The sequence below is a fragment of the Poecilia reticulata genome, chromosome 8 (assembly GCF_904066995.2).
Source record: "Poecilia reticulata chromosome 8, P_reticulata-male-v2, whole genome shotgun sequence".
In the NCBI taxonomy this organism is placed as follows: domain Eukaryota; kingdom Metazoa; phylum Chordata; class Actinopteri; order Cyprinodontiformes; family Poeciliidae; genus Poecilia; species Poecilia reticulata.
The window spans coordinates 13,778,804-13,795,054 of record NC_088837.1 but is presented as its reverse complement, the minus strand read 5'-3'; the positions used below and the strand labels follow the sequence as shown (position 1 = coordinate 13,795,054).

Genomic DNA, 16,251 nt, shown 5'->3' with positions numbered 1-16,251 from the left:
CAGGGGAACAAAGAGGGGCAGAGCAAGCATATGGAGACCTGGGTATAACCTGCAGATTGGTTCATACCACAACCTAGAACTATAGGGGGGAAATGGGATTTCCTTTGTATTTTCAGTTAGGTTTTTGTGTGGTCTCCCCTTTCTGTGTTTTTTGGGCTGATCAGCCACTATTTAAGTTTCCCCTTTGTCTCATTTAGGTATACCTAAATGTATGTTTGTTTAAAGGTTTTTGTTTTTGTCAGTTTGAGTATAATTCAGTTACTTTTACATCTTTTATGAACCTAGTATTGTCATATTCTATTATTTACCCAAGTTTGGGTTAGATAAAAAACAACTTTTTTGGACCTGTGCCTGACTGCTGTTTTGCTGCTTGGTCCATCACACTTAAAATCTTCAATAAACAAGTTTACCATGATACTGGAAATGTTAATAAATATTTAAAGTGAGTTAACCCCACTTTTAGATACACTTACGTCCCTCCTTTCCTGCTCCTCTCTCTTTGCTACTGTGTTCTTCCCTCTCCCTCCCTGTCTCTTGCTGTAGGTGAAGAGTTGCTCTTACAGATGAAGGTCTAATTTTGTCTCTCTACAGCTTCCACCATCACTCTGTTCCAGCGGGATCTGCACTGTCCATGCAGCCGGTGAGGATCAAAGAGTTGTTGACACACTCTGAACTGACTTGTCAAGGCTACCGTGTCTGCCTGACACTGAGTTTGTACTACAGAGCCTGCAAAGAGCGCAGTGGCAATGATCTGCTTTAGTAACATCTGCTGGATGGAAAAAGACTACTCTGGGAGTTAAAAAACACACAGAGGCACTCTACTAGATGTGTGTCTGTAATATGCGAGTAGCTGTAAGCTGCACCGCTGACTGGTGCCTTGTGAGATGGGTATGATGTATGGCCTACTATTTCTGCTCTACAAAGAGTTATGCTGGAACCTTTTTTGCCATCAACAGCTTCTGTAGAACATGTGACCATTCATACAAATGTGTATTTGGATACATTAGCAATATGGTCATACAATAAATATTTTAAAAACAATTACATTTTTACCCACCAAGATCAGTGGTCAGGGACCTTTATATTCTTAAAAGCAGAACATGCTTTTACGCCGTCTAAAAAAATGGTCTAGATCCATAAAATCTCCATTACCCTTGCTAAAAAGATAAATATCCACTCTATAAAATGCATTCCTGGCTATCCATTGTCTGCATCTGCTTATTCTTATAAGGTTATGAGGAGGCTGGTGACTATCTCCAGGATCCACTGGATGTTTGTCATGCGCTTCAACTCTTTGACAGTATTGTCACAAGATCATGAAGGAAGGGAGGCAAGAGAAAATAAATCACTTCACTGGCTTCAGCTATTGTAAAGAAGACTGTCAGAACCAGAAGTGGTGGGATTGTGATGGGATGCACTTGACTCGTCACAGACTTCTTTCATAATTTTCAGTAGTTTACATCAGGATTTACAGTGTCTGACATCTTCCGATGATAAATTAGGATACATGTCTCACATCAATGACGTACAAGCCGGATAAAATGCAACATCACTGTTCAGACTTCAGGCAATTTAAACACAATCAGATATGTATCATATTTAATTAGTACCACATATGAAAAGATCAGAACTGGGCCGTTCAGAATGCCATATAAAAGCTGGATGGGGATCACATATGAGCATACAAATCGGATTTGGATTGGATTTGCCTGCTGACTTAATGTGTACTAGTATGTATATGGCTATATATGAGTTTCCCATTTGAAATGGATGACAAATTAATATTAAGCTTCTCATGATATTCTAATTTTTAGAGATGCACTTGTAGTGTCATATTTTGATCCTTATTTATGTCCTTTTCAATAAGAAGAAATGTGCTGTCAGGTTAAAACATTACTTTAAAACTAAATCTAATGCTACTGTGAACAATTTTGGGTTTAACTGTAGATTTTTTTATGACTAAAAGAACTCTTTTTTAAGAGAAATCTGAGACGTTAGAAAACACAACTCCAGAATACAAATATATTTTATATATAGAAAGTACTAATTAAAACTTATAATTTGACATATCGTCCGTCTCAGACATGAGGGTTTCCGAAGCTGCAGATCAAAGGATAAAATCCCTTCGCATAGCAGGCGTGCAGCCTGAAAAAACATGGTTGCAAGAGGCTAAGTCTCCCCTGTGGTGCCTGTTGCTATATTTGCCCCAAGACGAGCAGCGAGGCTGGGAAAGACGAGGAGGAGACGCCACTCTGACCTCTCCTCAATTAGGAGCCAGGGTTTACAGTACGTCTCCTCCCTCTCACCCGCTGCAGCAAGAAACCGCCAGGTGAGAATAGGTCTCATGGGCTTTCCACATTTGTGAGAAAAAAAAAATATGTATGTTGCTTTTATATAGAATTGTTTTTTCAAATTATGTTGTCCGTATGTGCTAATATATTCATGTCTAAAATATATACTGGTAAATGCTATATGTGATGTCCATTTCGAAGGACCTTTAAATCCACTTAAAAATTAGATTTTCACTGGCTTTTTTCCACCCGCAAAATATGGACAAAATTAAGAACATCCAAAGTGCTGCATAAATGTTAAGACAATTACTTAATAGTTTAAATAAAAGAGATAAAAGTAATAAAAAAGGTTTTTAACAGATGTGGTGTCCTTCTTCTGCTAAAAGGTTCATGTTCTTTTTCATTTTCATTTTTCAAATGAGGTTCTCCTGGGTTTGTTTGTGTCTCTACTGGTCGAGGCTAATGGCTACTGATACCAAGTCTGGTTCTCTTGCAGTTAAAAGGAAGTGATTCCTCTCCACTGTCAACCTAATCTTGCTTAGGATGAGTTAATGCATCAGAGTGGGTATACAAATGGCCTCATAGGGACATAAAGTTCTGCTGAATGTGACTGTTGGACTGAAACAACGTTGGGCTTTTATAGACTAATGTGATTCTCTTTGAGGTCCAAACTGCCAATTCTGATTTAGTACACACTATAATAATACATACAACCTCGATTTGCGTAAACTTTGTTTTCTGTGAACTTAATTCAACATTAACATAAAACATGTAAAAAACAAAATGTGGGTTTTGGGTTCTGTGGGTTCTTCGATAGATACAGGAACTTTGAATCTGACAGAAAATCAAAGGATTGCAAAATTAGCCACATTTAAATTTGAAGTGCATAACAATTAGCTAATTTTTACAAAGCTCAAAACAAGAAGAAATGTGCATCAAATAACCTGCTGACAGACTGACACCTTTACAGGCTGAAAAAGAAGAATTTTTTTCTTTTTGATGCTTTTACTGTACTAAAAAATAATATAATTTATCAGTATTTGAGCGGCCTTGATGACAGAGAGCAGATTAGGGGAAAGTTAGCGAACTGTTTGCCAGATCACAAGACTGAATCATTTGGAAGAACTGCCCAATTGGTCCATTTGGACACCAAATGGATTGTGGGTATTGCAATGAACTAAACTGTCCACAAATTAATTTCAAAAGTACATATGAAACCAAGATAAACTTCATTCATCAATTTGGTAGTTGTCTGCATGGTGACGCAGTATAAAAGTCGTTTCTCCTCAGTAAATTTGAAGAAACAAAAGTAGACAACAAAAAGCTTCATAAAACCAGTGTAAGTAGATAAAAATAAATACAAAAATGAACATGAGTTCCTTTTTGCTGCACCTAAGTCTATTCAACCAATGTTTCTACTGCAGCCCCACAAATAAATAAAGATGTGCATTCTTCAATTTGTTTACAGTCAGTAATCTGTGTCCCGGGGTTAAATATGTTGACAGATGGGGCGTCAGGTAAAAACAGACCGAGGTGAGAGGATGACTAAGAGCTGTGCTGCAGCCTCATACCAGGTGACCCTCAAACTGAACAACACACATACACACTAAGAGACACACACACGCACACGCGCGCAAACACACACACACGCACGCAGTCACGCAGTGGGAGCAGGAAGGAGGTGCACACGCCTCAGAAAACTGGAACACACATTCCCTCATCCTCAGCCTCTCCCTTACTCTTCCCTGCTGCTCTGTCTCCATGCATCTTTGTCCTTGCACAAAAATAGCAAAAAGATGGGAAAGTCCCATGTGTCCACCTTAGACATACGCTGCAGCTTTTTCCTCTGTTCCACGTTTAAATTGCACCTTATTCATACCTCCTTTCTCAGACTGAACCTCCTGTACTTCACAGCATCCCTAAAATTTGGTTATTGACTGCACCTAAAGTGCCAGATTCTTCTGATGTAAAAAAGTGAGAGCATAATTATCACTTTACAATGTATAAAATAGTCATTGCAATGTCAATATGTTCAATTTCTCAGTCACAAAGGGCTATTTTAATGCAATATTTAGCAGGAAATAATACTTATGGTGCCAAGATGGCTGAACTTTATTTCTGATTAATCAGATTCCCTGGACTCGATAGCAAATGTTAATTAAGGAAGGTTGAATGCTGACACTAAATCAAAAGGTGCTGTGAAAGTGATCGAGTTTGGCTGGAGAACAATCATTAATTAGCAGCATACTAAAGAGTAAGGAACACACCAGACAGGTCAGAGATTAAGCTGCAGCGTTTGGAGATAAAACCCAAACTTTGCAGAGCACAGATCAATGCGTTATCTAAAAAATGGAAACCAGATGGATACGGCTCACCACTGACCGGCGAAATCAAAGACCATTTATCAGAAGCAGCCAAAAATCTAGAGTATCTGTTTCACAACTCAGTTGGATGATCTGTTGAAAAGGACAATTAGTTTGACTTTTATGGATGAACTGCAAGCAGAACCCAACTGTTGAAGCAACACTATAGAAAGTATTATGTGCAAGACAGGAAGTGGATACAACATCTGGAAGAAGGTGATCTAGCAGGATGATAAAACAACCTGCAAAGCATTAGGTTTGGCTTTACTGATGATAATCCATCTGAACACACTAACCCTAAAAAGAAACATAGTGGTGGCAGCATAATGTTGTGGGGTTCTGTTCTTCAGCAAAAGTTGTAGAAGCTGGTTGGAGATGACGAGAAAATGTACAGAGCTAAATACATGTAAATCTCTGTGAAGGTTCATCTTCCAGCATAATAGACACACCTTAGATGTGTGTGGTAGAATGGCCCAGTCAAAGTACAGGCTTGAATAAGTTTGCGCTTCACAGATGCGCTTCACACAGTCTACTCAGCTTTATCAATGTTGTACAAGAGAACGGGGAAATTTACTGAAGTTTGTGGTTGTATTAAACAATGAGGTTCAAAGAAGGAATATTTTGCCAGGTTCTGTATCTATACTGGCATCAATATGTCTTAACAAAGGTTTTCTGGAAAGATCATCATAAATTCATCCTATTTAGCATTTAGAAATGATTAATAGGTTTGCCTCCTTATTATTGAACACGGGGGTATCAACTCGTATCCTGCAATGATTTTTTTCCCTTGAATGCTCAGCAAAGATCTTTACTGTTAGAAGGTCAGTGAGCACATCTTTTTATACTCATTTTTTCTAGAGCATGTGAAGCTTCCCACCTGAACACCTTCAAATCATAAAGACTGCCAGATTCCAGTGAGGCTGAAATCCTCCTGCATGCACGTCGTGCTCACCTTATGTGGGTCAAGACTGATGCTTCTGACTTGAACCTTTCCCGAAATAGCTGTGGGTGTAATCACCACCAAATTCATTAAGCACAGCTGGAGCGGCCCGACGAGTGGAAGTGAGCACGTCTGTGCATAATTCCCCAGGGAGGAGTCTTTGTGTCTAGAGAAAGACAGCTGAGAGCTGCACGTTGCTCTTAAATACACACTAGATGTATTGATCTGCTCACTTAAAGCCTGAGACCGAGTGACACCGTTATAGATTTACACGATCATCGAATGGGGCGGGAATATGGGTCATCTGTTATGTTCTAATTGTGTCCTTTATATAAATCATTGGTGTTAATCTATTATGGATGAAGGCGGGTTCAGCATGCTGTCTGTCGTCTTTAGAAAAGGCAAATCGGAGCGCGTGCTCAGACTAAGTCAGTCGGTATGTAAAAAAGAAAAATCAGCGGCAGAATAGCTTATACCATACAGTGGAATGAAGAAGTATTTGTCCCAATAGACATTTTCCCGTGTTTTATCACATTTAAATGGTTAAAATCGAACTAATTTTACTGTCAAAGACAAGCTGAGTCAATTCAAATAATATTTTTAAGTATTAAAATTAAAAAGATTTCCAAACCAATCAACCATGCTGGATTACTGCCAGACCTGTAGAATTAATAAATAACTTCAATAGAACTTGCCTGACAGCATGAAGAAAGCTGCAATATCATAAAAACACACACACACACACACACACGTCAAGCCCAACCAACTGAAATAATAAAAGACAAGAAAACAAGTGAAAAACATCTCTAAGTCATTTATAAGACTTTGAGACTCCAGTGAACCACAATGAGAGAAATTATCTACAAATCTAGAAAATAACGGGCAAAGCAGAATTACTCCAAGAGTACGTTGGGTGAGATCGCGTCACCCAGGAGGCCACAAAAGCACAGCAGAGTTCGCCTGCCTGCATTAAGGTCAGTGTTCTTGATTCAACAAGAAGGAAGGGACAATGGCATTCGTTATTGCTGACCAAATAGGCCACAAAGGTCCATCTCACATTGCCCCAAGTCATCTTGATAGTCCCCAAGAGAAAAGTTGACCATTTTGGCAGGTGTGTCCCATTACATCTGGCTTAAACGTAACACGGCATTTGAAAGAAAAAAGAAGATAAAATATAAAGTGAGCATAGAGATAGTAGTGCTATAGTCTGGTCTTGTTTTGTTGCGCTAAGACTTGGACCATTTGCTGTAATTGAAGGAGACACAATGACCTTTAGCTCACCTTTAGCTCAGGGTCACTTTGGGTCATGCACTTAAATAGAGCATTAAAACCTCCAATTTGACTGAACTAAAACAATTCTAAAGCAGTAGACATATGAAGCCAGGTTTTATCTTTAATAAATTATCACCTAAATACATCTCTTTTTATGTTTGTCAAAAACTTACATTGCTTTTAAGATCTGAAAGTTAAATGTAGGGGGCGGGGAAGCAAAAACAGGAGAATACCATAAGGGAGCAAAAATCACAGCACTGTTAGCATCTAAAAATACAATCCTTCAGGAAAAGGTTCAATCTGTGTCACAGACTGAGAGGCAACTTGTCATATTACTACTATGCCACTTTGAGCCATTTTTGGAAACAAAAAAGTAAAGCACTCTTTTATCATTCTTATACTGTGATGTTAATTTTGCACACAACACATGCACAGGTGTTTTTTTTTTATTTTGTATTTATTTATTTTTGACAGATTTCCTCAAAATGTGTTTCAAATTGGCCTCCTCTGAGACTGCTCTTTCCGGGGCCTCCAACAACTGCTCTTTTGCCTCTGTGTTTTTAAAACAGAGATTACGAGGGAACAGAATGTGTCATCACATTACACTGCATTGTGTCTCAGCAAAAACACACAGGCAGCTCCCTGACAATTAACTACCCACTCTCGGCTGAGTAATGCCGCCGAGCCTCCAAAGAGACCCCTTTTTAATGTCACCAGATGACACTGTGTTACACAAGCGCAACACTGTGACTCGGTCTGCTGAGACAGTCTGCTGAAAGAAAAATATTGCACTTTCAATGGTCAGCGCCGAAGGAAGAACTGCAAGGTCTCCCCCAGTGTATTATAAGCCTGGCGGCCCGCCATGCTTTACTAGCTCCGCCGCCAGGCTAAGCGTTGCTTGTTTACGTTTCTAGGGGGGAAAAAAACCAAAAGAAAAACGTTTTTTGTTTTAAGCCGGGCTGCAAGCGTTTCTTTTGCTCATAGCATTTCACTAGCCGAGCAGATTTATTCCTAAAAGATAGGTTTATAGTTTATGCATTTAAACCGGACAGCGCGCGGACCAATCACTCAGCTGGCGCCTCTGCGCTCTGCCTCGCGTGCTGCCGCTGCTTTACCTCAGCGGGATCGCGCGCGCCTCCTTTCACTCAAACTGGACACAGGCTGACCTGTATGGATATTTACATAAACCTACTGTGAGGAATTATGATCCTTTGGAGAACTCTAGGTAAGAGTTTAAAACCCGCCGCGTTAGCTCTGGTTGCTCAGCTCCATGTGAACCGCAGGAATAACTTGTAGCGATTTCAGAGGTGCGCGTTGTGGAGTGGTGAGAATGATTTATCTTTGTGAACGAACAATTATATGCGGCATTTACATCTCAATGCTGTGGCTCTGTGTCTGTCTTCCCTATAAAGTTTATGGTCCCGGTTGGCCAGAGAATTTGTGGATAACGAGCAGCACTAACCTCATCATGCAGGTTCAGCCCGGTGAGGAGCTTTCGTGCCCTCCGGTCTGTAACGCATCATGCTGATTTTATATTATTTTATTATTATTTTTAGTGTTATTTTTCCGATTACACAATGCATCAAACCATATGAAATGCGTTGTCTACTTAGAGTTAATGTGCGCGGCCGCATGGAGATCTGAGAAACTCGTCCCATAAACTCGACCAATCAAAACAGTTTCTGTGACGCTTCTTAAACTCAACAAACACAAAATGGAACAGCTACTAAAGCCACATTAGCAGCATTGAATTAAATCTCCATTTGTTGCGCATCTCTACGTAGAACAGCAGATTACAGGGCCGGTCCAAGGCTATATGAGGCCTTGAGCAGAATTTGATTTAGGGGCCCCTTTTGTTGCTAAAAATATCAGCACCTCTAACAGCTTCTGTGTTAGATTTAGTGAAATATGGGAGAATGGCATAGTTTAATTGGCCAGCCTAAAAAGCAATAAGTTATAATCGCAGTTTACTAATTTGTATTTGTAAATTCAAAGATTAAACTCACAGCATCAGATTGTTGCTATGGTAACAAAACAATCTAACTATGAATATTGTTATTTGAAGTTTTACAAAGTAAACTTGCCAGCTCCTTAAAATCTTGTATTTAAATGTTAAACAATTTAAAATCATTTAATTTATGTATGCTTAAAGAACTGAATAACTTTTAACAGCATTGATAATCTCAATAAACAAGTGTTACATTTATGGATCTGTGGTCTGTTTTAAAATATTAGTGTTTATGGGGCCCCCGAAGCCCTTGGGGCCTGATGGAGCCGCTGACTTAATTTGGATTAAAGAGAAGTGCAAATGTGTTGCTTTTAGACTAGTTGTGGGTTTAAATAGCATTTCACTGGTGATCTTTTCCCGTAACAAATAATTACACAGTAATATTTTTACATTTCCTGTCAACTTAACATCTTTTAATACAAAAACACGGTGGACTGCCTCGACGACCCGACCACCGGGCTTAGCAAGTTTTCTGGGGGAAACCCTGAACTGGTTTCAAAATGAGCTGAAAATGTGTCCGCTGAGGTTTTTTTTTTTTTTTTTTTTTCTCCCGTGTCTGGGGTGTGATCTGCAAGTGCTGCAGGTCTGCCTCGTTCAAGGCTTGATTGTCGTTGTCTTAAGGGAGCACAATACATCCACCCAGACAGGCTAACAATAGCATTGTCACAGCTATTGAGGAGCATTTTGTTTGTGTAAATGGAAGCTGGGGATGTGATGCCACGCTCCCATGTTGGATCATCATTCGGGGATTACTCGGAGGAAGCGGTTCTTAAAGGAGGAGTGTTTGCCTGGGGCTGTTGCTGGCAAATATTTGGCAGAGTGAGGGCCGGGGAATGTCACCATGGTAACGATGGCACACCGCAGAGGCAAATCTGGCGAAAGGAAAGTTAACAGTAGCTACTGTGACACACTGCAGTGTTTGTGCAGTGTGTCACAAACATCAACATTTAGAATTTTGATGGACAAAGACAATAAATGATTAAGAGACAGACATGCGCAATGCTTTTAAAGTGTTGCTTAAAACTTTTCAAACTGCCCCTTAGTTTATCTATATGTTCGTCTACTTCCTTGTATTCATTTAAAAGATAGATCTCGATGCTTTCTGCAAAGTGTTTTTTAAGTTGTTTTTTAAAATTTTGTTTGGGGTTTCTTTTAGCAATTTTCTTCTTCTTCTACATATTGCATGACATCATCATGCAATATGAGGCTGGAATTGAAGTTGCTAAGAAATAAACCTTTAAAAAACAAGAAAACGGCAAAGAATGTAGACCAAACGCAATACTTGATAAATACATTATTGTTTGATTTATTACCTACTTTAGGAGAGCTGTTTATTTCTGTTCATTTTAATAATAATATATTGTAGCCAAGTAAAACTACAAATTTAGTTTCTACAAAAATTTCAATATTAAATGTACTTTGAGGTACCAAGACTTCAGTCAATCCAAGAAAGATGAAATGAGGAAGGATTTTATTAATCAGTATCAAGCTTCAAGCTCAACAAGAATGACGTGATGGGAAGAACTTCAACTTCTAGAACTAATTGTGACAAAAAAATCTGTGGGGTTGCCTGAAGAATGGTGCAGACAAAACAAGTCTTCACAATCTGATACATACTAAGATGTAACAGTTTTGGTTTTTAATGTGACATTTATATTTTTTTCCAAACAGTTTATCTCACAGTGAAACTACACAGAAAAATGTCACATTATGGCATCTGTGTTTAACAACTCAGCAGAGACGGAGGCTAATCGCCCCTACATGAACTGATACAGTACTTCATGCAAAAGTGGCCTTGCTCAAGTATTGAATGTACAGCCTGACATTCCTTAATTAAAATAAATGTTCCTATTGTATGTGTCTTTTATTTTGGTTGTTTATCCACCATTATCATAGCTTGTATGTGCTGTACGGAGGTTGGGTGTGAGCAGTGCGTACACGAGCTTGACTAACACTGCTAAGATACTTCTCCTGCCTCTGACTGGCTGTTTCTGACCAAGAGATGTGTTTTCTGAAGTTGGTAATGGGATCAGAGGGATGGTTTTCTTCTTAGATGATCAGTCTTATATTACACTGTCTGGACATAGTGACAGTTTTAATAAATATGCGAAAAACATATTTATATAAAAGTTGCCTACTGCAGCTTTAACTGGGTGAAGATGCAGTATAATTAAAAGAGGTGAAGACCACCACAGGGTAACCAAGGGGAGGGGAATAGACCTTATAACATAAAACACAACCTGACACAGCCCAGATGAACTGTTGCCATGATAACAAAATGGAAATGGCCCACTTTGTTGCTACAATAGCTGAGCAAGAAGTCAAAGGAAAGGAAAGGCTGAGGGACTGAAAGTGGGGAGAAAAGAGGAGAAGGGGGGACGACATTTACTGAGGAGAAGCCGACTTACACCAATTTATACCAGTTAAACGGTTAAATTTACTTCTCTTTTATTTTGACTGTTGATTTTACTCAACATTGAAAGAGTTTCTGACAAGACTTAAGAACTACTTTTATATCTGTAAAAAAAATTCTCAATTTCAGAAATCATTTAAACATGTAAAGTGCCTGGTCAGGGGTGTTTTGCCCTTGCATTGCTGCATAAATACGTAACATAATTTGTTTTTGAAATGGTTTGAGATGTTTAATTATTTGTGGCATAGTCAAATCAATTACTGACTTAAAAGTAAATCATACGACCAAGAATATTAAATGCCCAACTAAACTGTTATTGTTGGGTGATGAGCTTAATTGAAAGGGGTCCATCAAATAAAATTCTGCTGAACAAGCTTGGGGAAGTCCTGTCTCTATGGCAACAGTATTCTGTAGAACCACCATGGGTTAGGAAGTTCACATATGAAATAAGGATAATCTGTCTGGATTCAAACCTAAATTATTGATTCAACAGATAACAGTGGTGGTCTTAGCTAACGGTTTATTCAAACAACATATTCAGCTTTGTTTAGTTAAAATCTTTAAATATGATTTCTTTCTAAAATAAGGTGAATAAGGCGGATAACCTTGTTGAAACATTATAGAACAGCCAGCATATACAAACTAATATACATTTTTAAAGAGATTTAGAGCATAATATTTAATACTGACCAAAATTTGTTTTTTGTCTTTAAAAAAAAAAAAACACAGGGATAACAGATTTTAGCTACTTGAATGCTGACACAATGGTTGTGTTTTTGTCAATTCCTAACTAATTCTGAATCAACTTGACTTCAGAAAAAAGCTAATATTTATGATAAGTCATATCTCCATGAAAAAGGCCCTACGCGTTGACATCTTTACACCTGTGTTAGACCACAGCAGGAGGGCCCTTCAAATCACTACAACAGCCCAAGTGAGCTCCAGCTCCTAATGTAGTAAGATGTTGATTGTTTGGGACTCCCTTCCAGGAGTTGCTCAGCTCTCGCCCTGTTTCAACTGTTTCTGCTCTTTGATTGGTTAATGAGGTGCGCTGATCTTTACTGAGCTTTACTGAGTGATTGGCTCCACACCTACGCTCTGCCATTAAGGTTCGGTGACAGTTTTCACCACAGACACGTCGGTACACATGCAAGCTAATGTCGCCCACAGAGTTGATAAATGCCCCGAGTTGAAATAGAGTAACCTACACTTCATTGCTCATCTGTGCAAGTGATAAATACACAATAATTAACACCCAACGATGAGCCGACAAAGGCACTGGATTGGAAACAAGAGTAGGTATGTGAATGGTTTCCAGACGACGCAGCAAAAAATAGGTCTGATTGTAGCACCAGAGGTGTCTCCATGGAAGCACAGAGCTGCATGGAGACAGAAAACAATAGAAGGAAGGAAAAGGACTGGCCTCCAATCATTAAATTATCTATGCTTGTCCAATGCTATTTAGTAATTCTGCTTGTGTTAACTGCATCAGTTAAAAAGGTTTCATATTTTTGCCACATTACAACCACAATCCTCAGTAATTTTATTAGAGTTGTACCTAGTTTTTTTGTGACAAATTCAAATCTGAAAAATGTGGTATGTATTTGTATGAAACGTCTGTGATAACCTTGGTAACGGTTATGTATATTATGTATATTATGTTATGTATATTATTATTATTATATTATATTATTATATTCAGTAAAAACAACTCTCATCTATGTTTCCTATGGTGGCAATCAAAATCCACCTGTTTGTAGTTTAGTCTGTGCATCTAAGGGTATATTCACACCTGACATGACACATTTGGTCCTCCCTAAACTGATCAGAGTTCATTTCCACAGATATTTCTGACCTTTTGCACAGGTTTGAACATACCAAATTAAACTCTGGTGCGGACCATTTCCAAGACTTTACAAGCCATCATCGCTGGGCATTGTGGTAAAAATTAGTTCTTGCTACTACTGCATACCGATTTTGTTTTATTCTAAAATAGTACCAGATCTGGCGTTTTCTGCTTAGCATGCTGCTGCCATTATGTTGTGGGTCAGGCCATGCAGAGTGTCTTGTTTCATTCAGGTTGAGGCACATTGCCAACGCTGTTCCAAGATTTAAAACAGCCCATTACGAAACCTGCGTAAATGAGCTGCTCTTTAATATTAAAACTGATTGCAATAATACTCGTGCAAAAGTGCACTACAGAAATGCAACAAGCAGGGCTTCCAAAGATGTTCTTTTCCAACCCTCTCACTTGCAGCAATGATTGTCACCCGCATGACCTTGTTTACAAATTATAGTTTGCAAAAAAGTACAGTGTGAAAGTTAACCGCACCAAACAAAGTAAATAAAGTCTGCTTTTGGTCCGAACTAGACAAGCAGATCTAAGGACTGGTGTGAGTACACCATAACTATTATCCATCATTAACAAATCAAATAGTTGGACGCGACGCCTAACCAACATAGACATGTGTAACAGAAAACTAGTACTCCACATCCCTTTGAATCTCCCTATCAACCCCCCAAAACTCCCACCCCGTCCACGCTGCAAGCTTGATTCGAAATTATTGTCTGACTTCATTGCACCAAACTGAAAATGTACTGAAGTCACATTTAACTGGCCAGACAAACTATAAATCAGCTTCATTCAGTTCTCTTCTCACTGCTCTGAGTAGTCACACTGTTTGTTTCATCTCTGCCAAAGCGTGGCATCAAGAAGCCAAAATGTGTAAAAGCCCATTTTTGACATCGTAATCTCTTCACCCTCACACTTCCACCCATACAACTGCAAAATCCTCCAGTGTTTAGTCTCACACCTATGCCTTCACCTCTCCCTGCTTCTTTGCTTCTTTCCACAGTCTTTATATTATTACTCCTTCGTCCTTTTCTTCTTCCAACCGCCTCTCTCACCACCGTCTCTTGACTTTCTTGTGTCCAGACACGGGACTCTCCTCGCAGCAATGGGTTCTCAACTCTCCAGATGGCACAGTCATTTTCCACAGAAACTCAACTTCAAAGACTGGGAAGGAGCAGGAGGAGGATGCAAGGGGGAAGGAGCCAAGCATCCGCCATGCTGACAAATGATCTAACTCTGAGACACAGTCATTCAGTCCCTTTGACATGAAGTACGAAGAGGACGTATACTTTTCATACATGCTGATATAATCTTAGCTGCTTTGGAACAATAATAATGATCAAAAAGTCATATGTCAGTCTCAGATTTTAAATTAAGTGCCCAAACGGGCAATGGTTTTTACTCACAAAACTGTTATCTTTCATTTTTAAACAGTGCTAGTGTGGACAAATAACTCAGTCACAATATTTGCAGGAGGAAATCAAATTATGCAAAGAAAATCTGTCTATGCACCATGAGGACATGCAAATACAAGTCCACAAGATTCATATTCAGTAAATTTTACTGCAAAGAATCACCAAAAATAAAACAAATCCATTTAAAAACAGAAATGTTGGACTTTACCCAAAAACATGACTTCTTTAGATCTTTAATGCAATATAGTCTTTAAAAAATATATATTTTTTAATACCCTATGTTACAATGTGTTGTTGGATAATTAAGCATGATTTTGCAAAATTATCAAATTAGAAAATCTAAAAGAAATTAAGCTGCCCTCGGATTATTTTAGGAAGAAATAAGAGGACCCAGAAAAAAAAAAAACATTTCAATGGGATTTTCCTGGTGAAATCTATGTTAAACAAATAAAATAAAAAATTGGCTATTAATTCATATGGAGGGGAAAAAAACTATTATCCTCAACTTTCAGCAACAAATGTTCTTTTTTTGACACAATAACTGCATGAGTCACAAAAAACAAGTTTGAATGAAAAACACACAAGAGTGAAAATAGAAACAAAAAAGCACTTGTGGACACAGTATAAAGGAATAGTGGTGACGTCTAAATAATATTAGTGTCTAGTATATAACTCAGCATGTCCATATGACAGGATGTGTCACTGATGCTGATTCTCCACAGCAGATCATACCACAGCCAAAAAGCGACTGTATAGCAAGGTCCTGTACAATATGAATATATATTTCAGATTATTAAAGAAAAACAACTAAATGTAGGATTCCTCATCAAAAATATGTGCCTCACAATCTTTCAAAAATGTGTATTTGTTTGTAATCTAAAGAAAAAGATGTGTGCAAAAACAAGAAGACAGACCAGCTATTTCCTGGGGGACTGCAGGAGCTCTGTCCTCCACCCACACAAATCCCTTTATTAATAATGATAATTAAAAAAAAACATTCCTGCATCTTAGATCTACTTAAACATTGATCCAGAACTCATAGCTTCCTCTGCCTATAAAACTCTTAAATAATTGCATACGAGTCGAGTCTCGCGAATTGTCACCCACAACAACATGGTCCCTAGGATCACTATAACAACCGAAGTTGCTGAAACACAAGTATTTAACTTTACTTTGTTCCATATAAGGATTTGTTGCAATATAAGTCAACTAGTTTCAGTGAGCGTTAACATATAGTCAGATGTAAAAAATGTGCAGGTGCATCTAAAAAGAATTAAATATTACCAAAAGCAAAACATATTTCATTAACTCAACTCAAAAACGTGGAACAATATCTTATACAGTACATAGATTTATTTATTGTTTTTAAAAAGCTCAAACCTAAAGATGCTCCCTGTTCAACAAGAGTTGTACCCAAAAATATTCATAGAAAGTTGAGAAGAAGGAAAAACTGCAGTAGAAAATGGTACTTGAACAACATAGATAAATGATGAATTTTAAATCAAAACCAGTTTGAGAGTTTGGTTGAGATTCAACCACACACACTCCCAAGACACTCCCAAGCCAGACATAATTGTCAGTCGAGTTATTTGGGCTAACAAGAACTGGGTTGTCACTCAGTGATCCAAAACCCTCTTTTTAAATTAAAGTAACATTGATTTCACTCTGACGGCATCTTGAATCCAAAACTACCTAAA

At 38.3% G+C, this 16,251-nt stretch overlaps 1 protein-coding gene across 2 annotated transcripts in view; it reads right to left on the bottom strand.

The window, feature by feature from the left end:
- prkcab (protein kinase C, alpha, b) overlaps positions 1-16,251 on the bottom strand; it is a 105,665-nt gene that overhangs the window by 86,137 nt on the left and 3,277 nt on the right. The gene's annotated exons all lie outside the window — the stretch shown is intronic.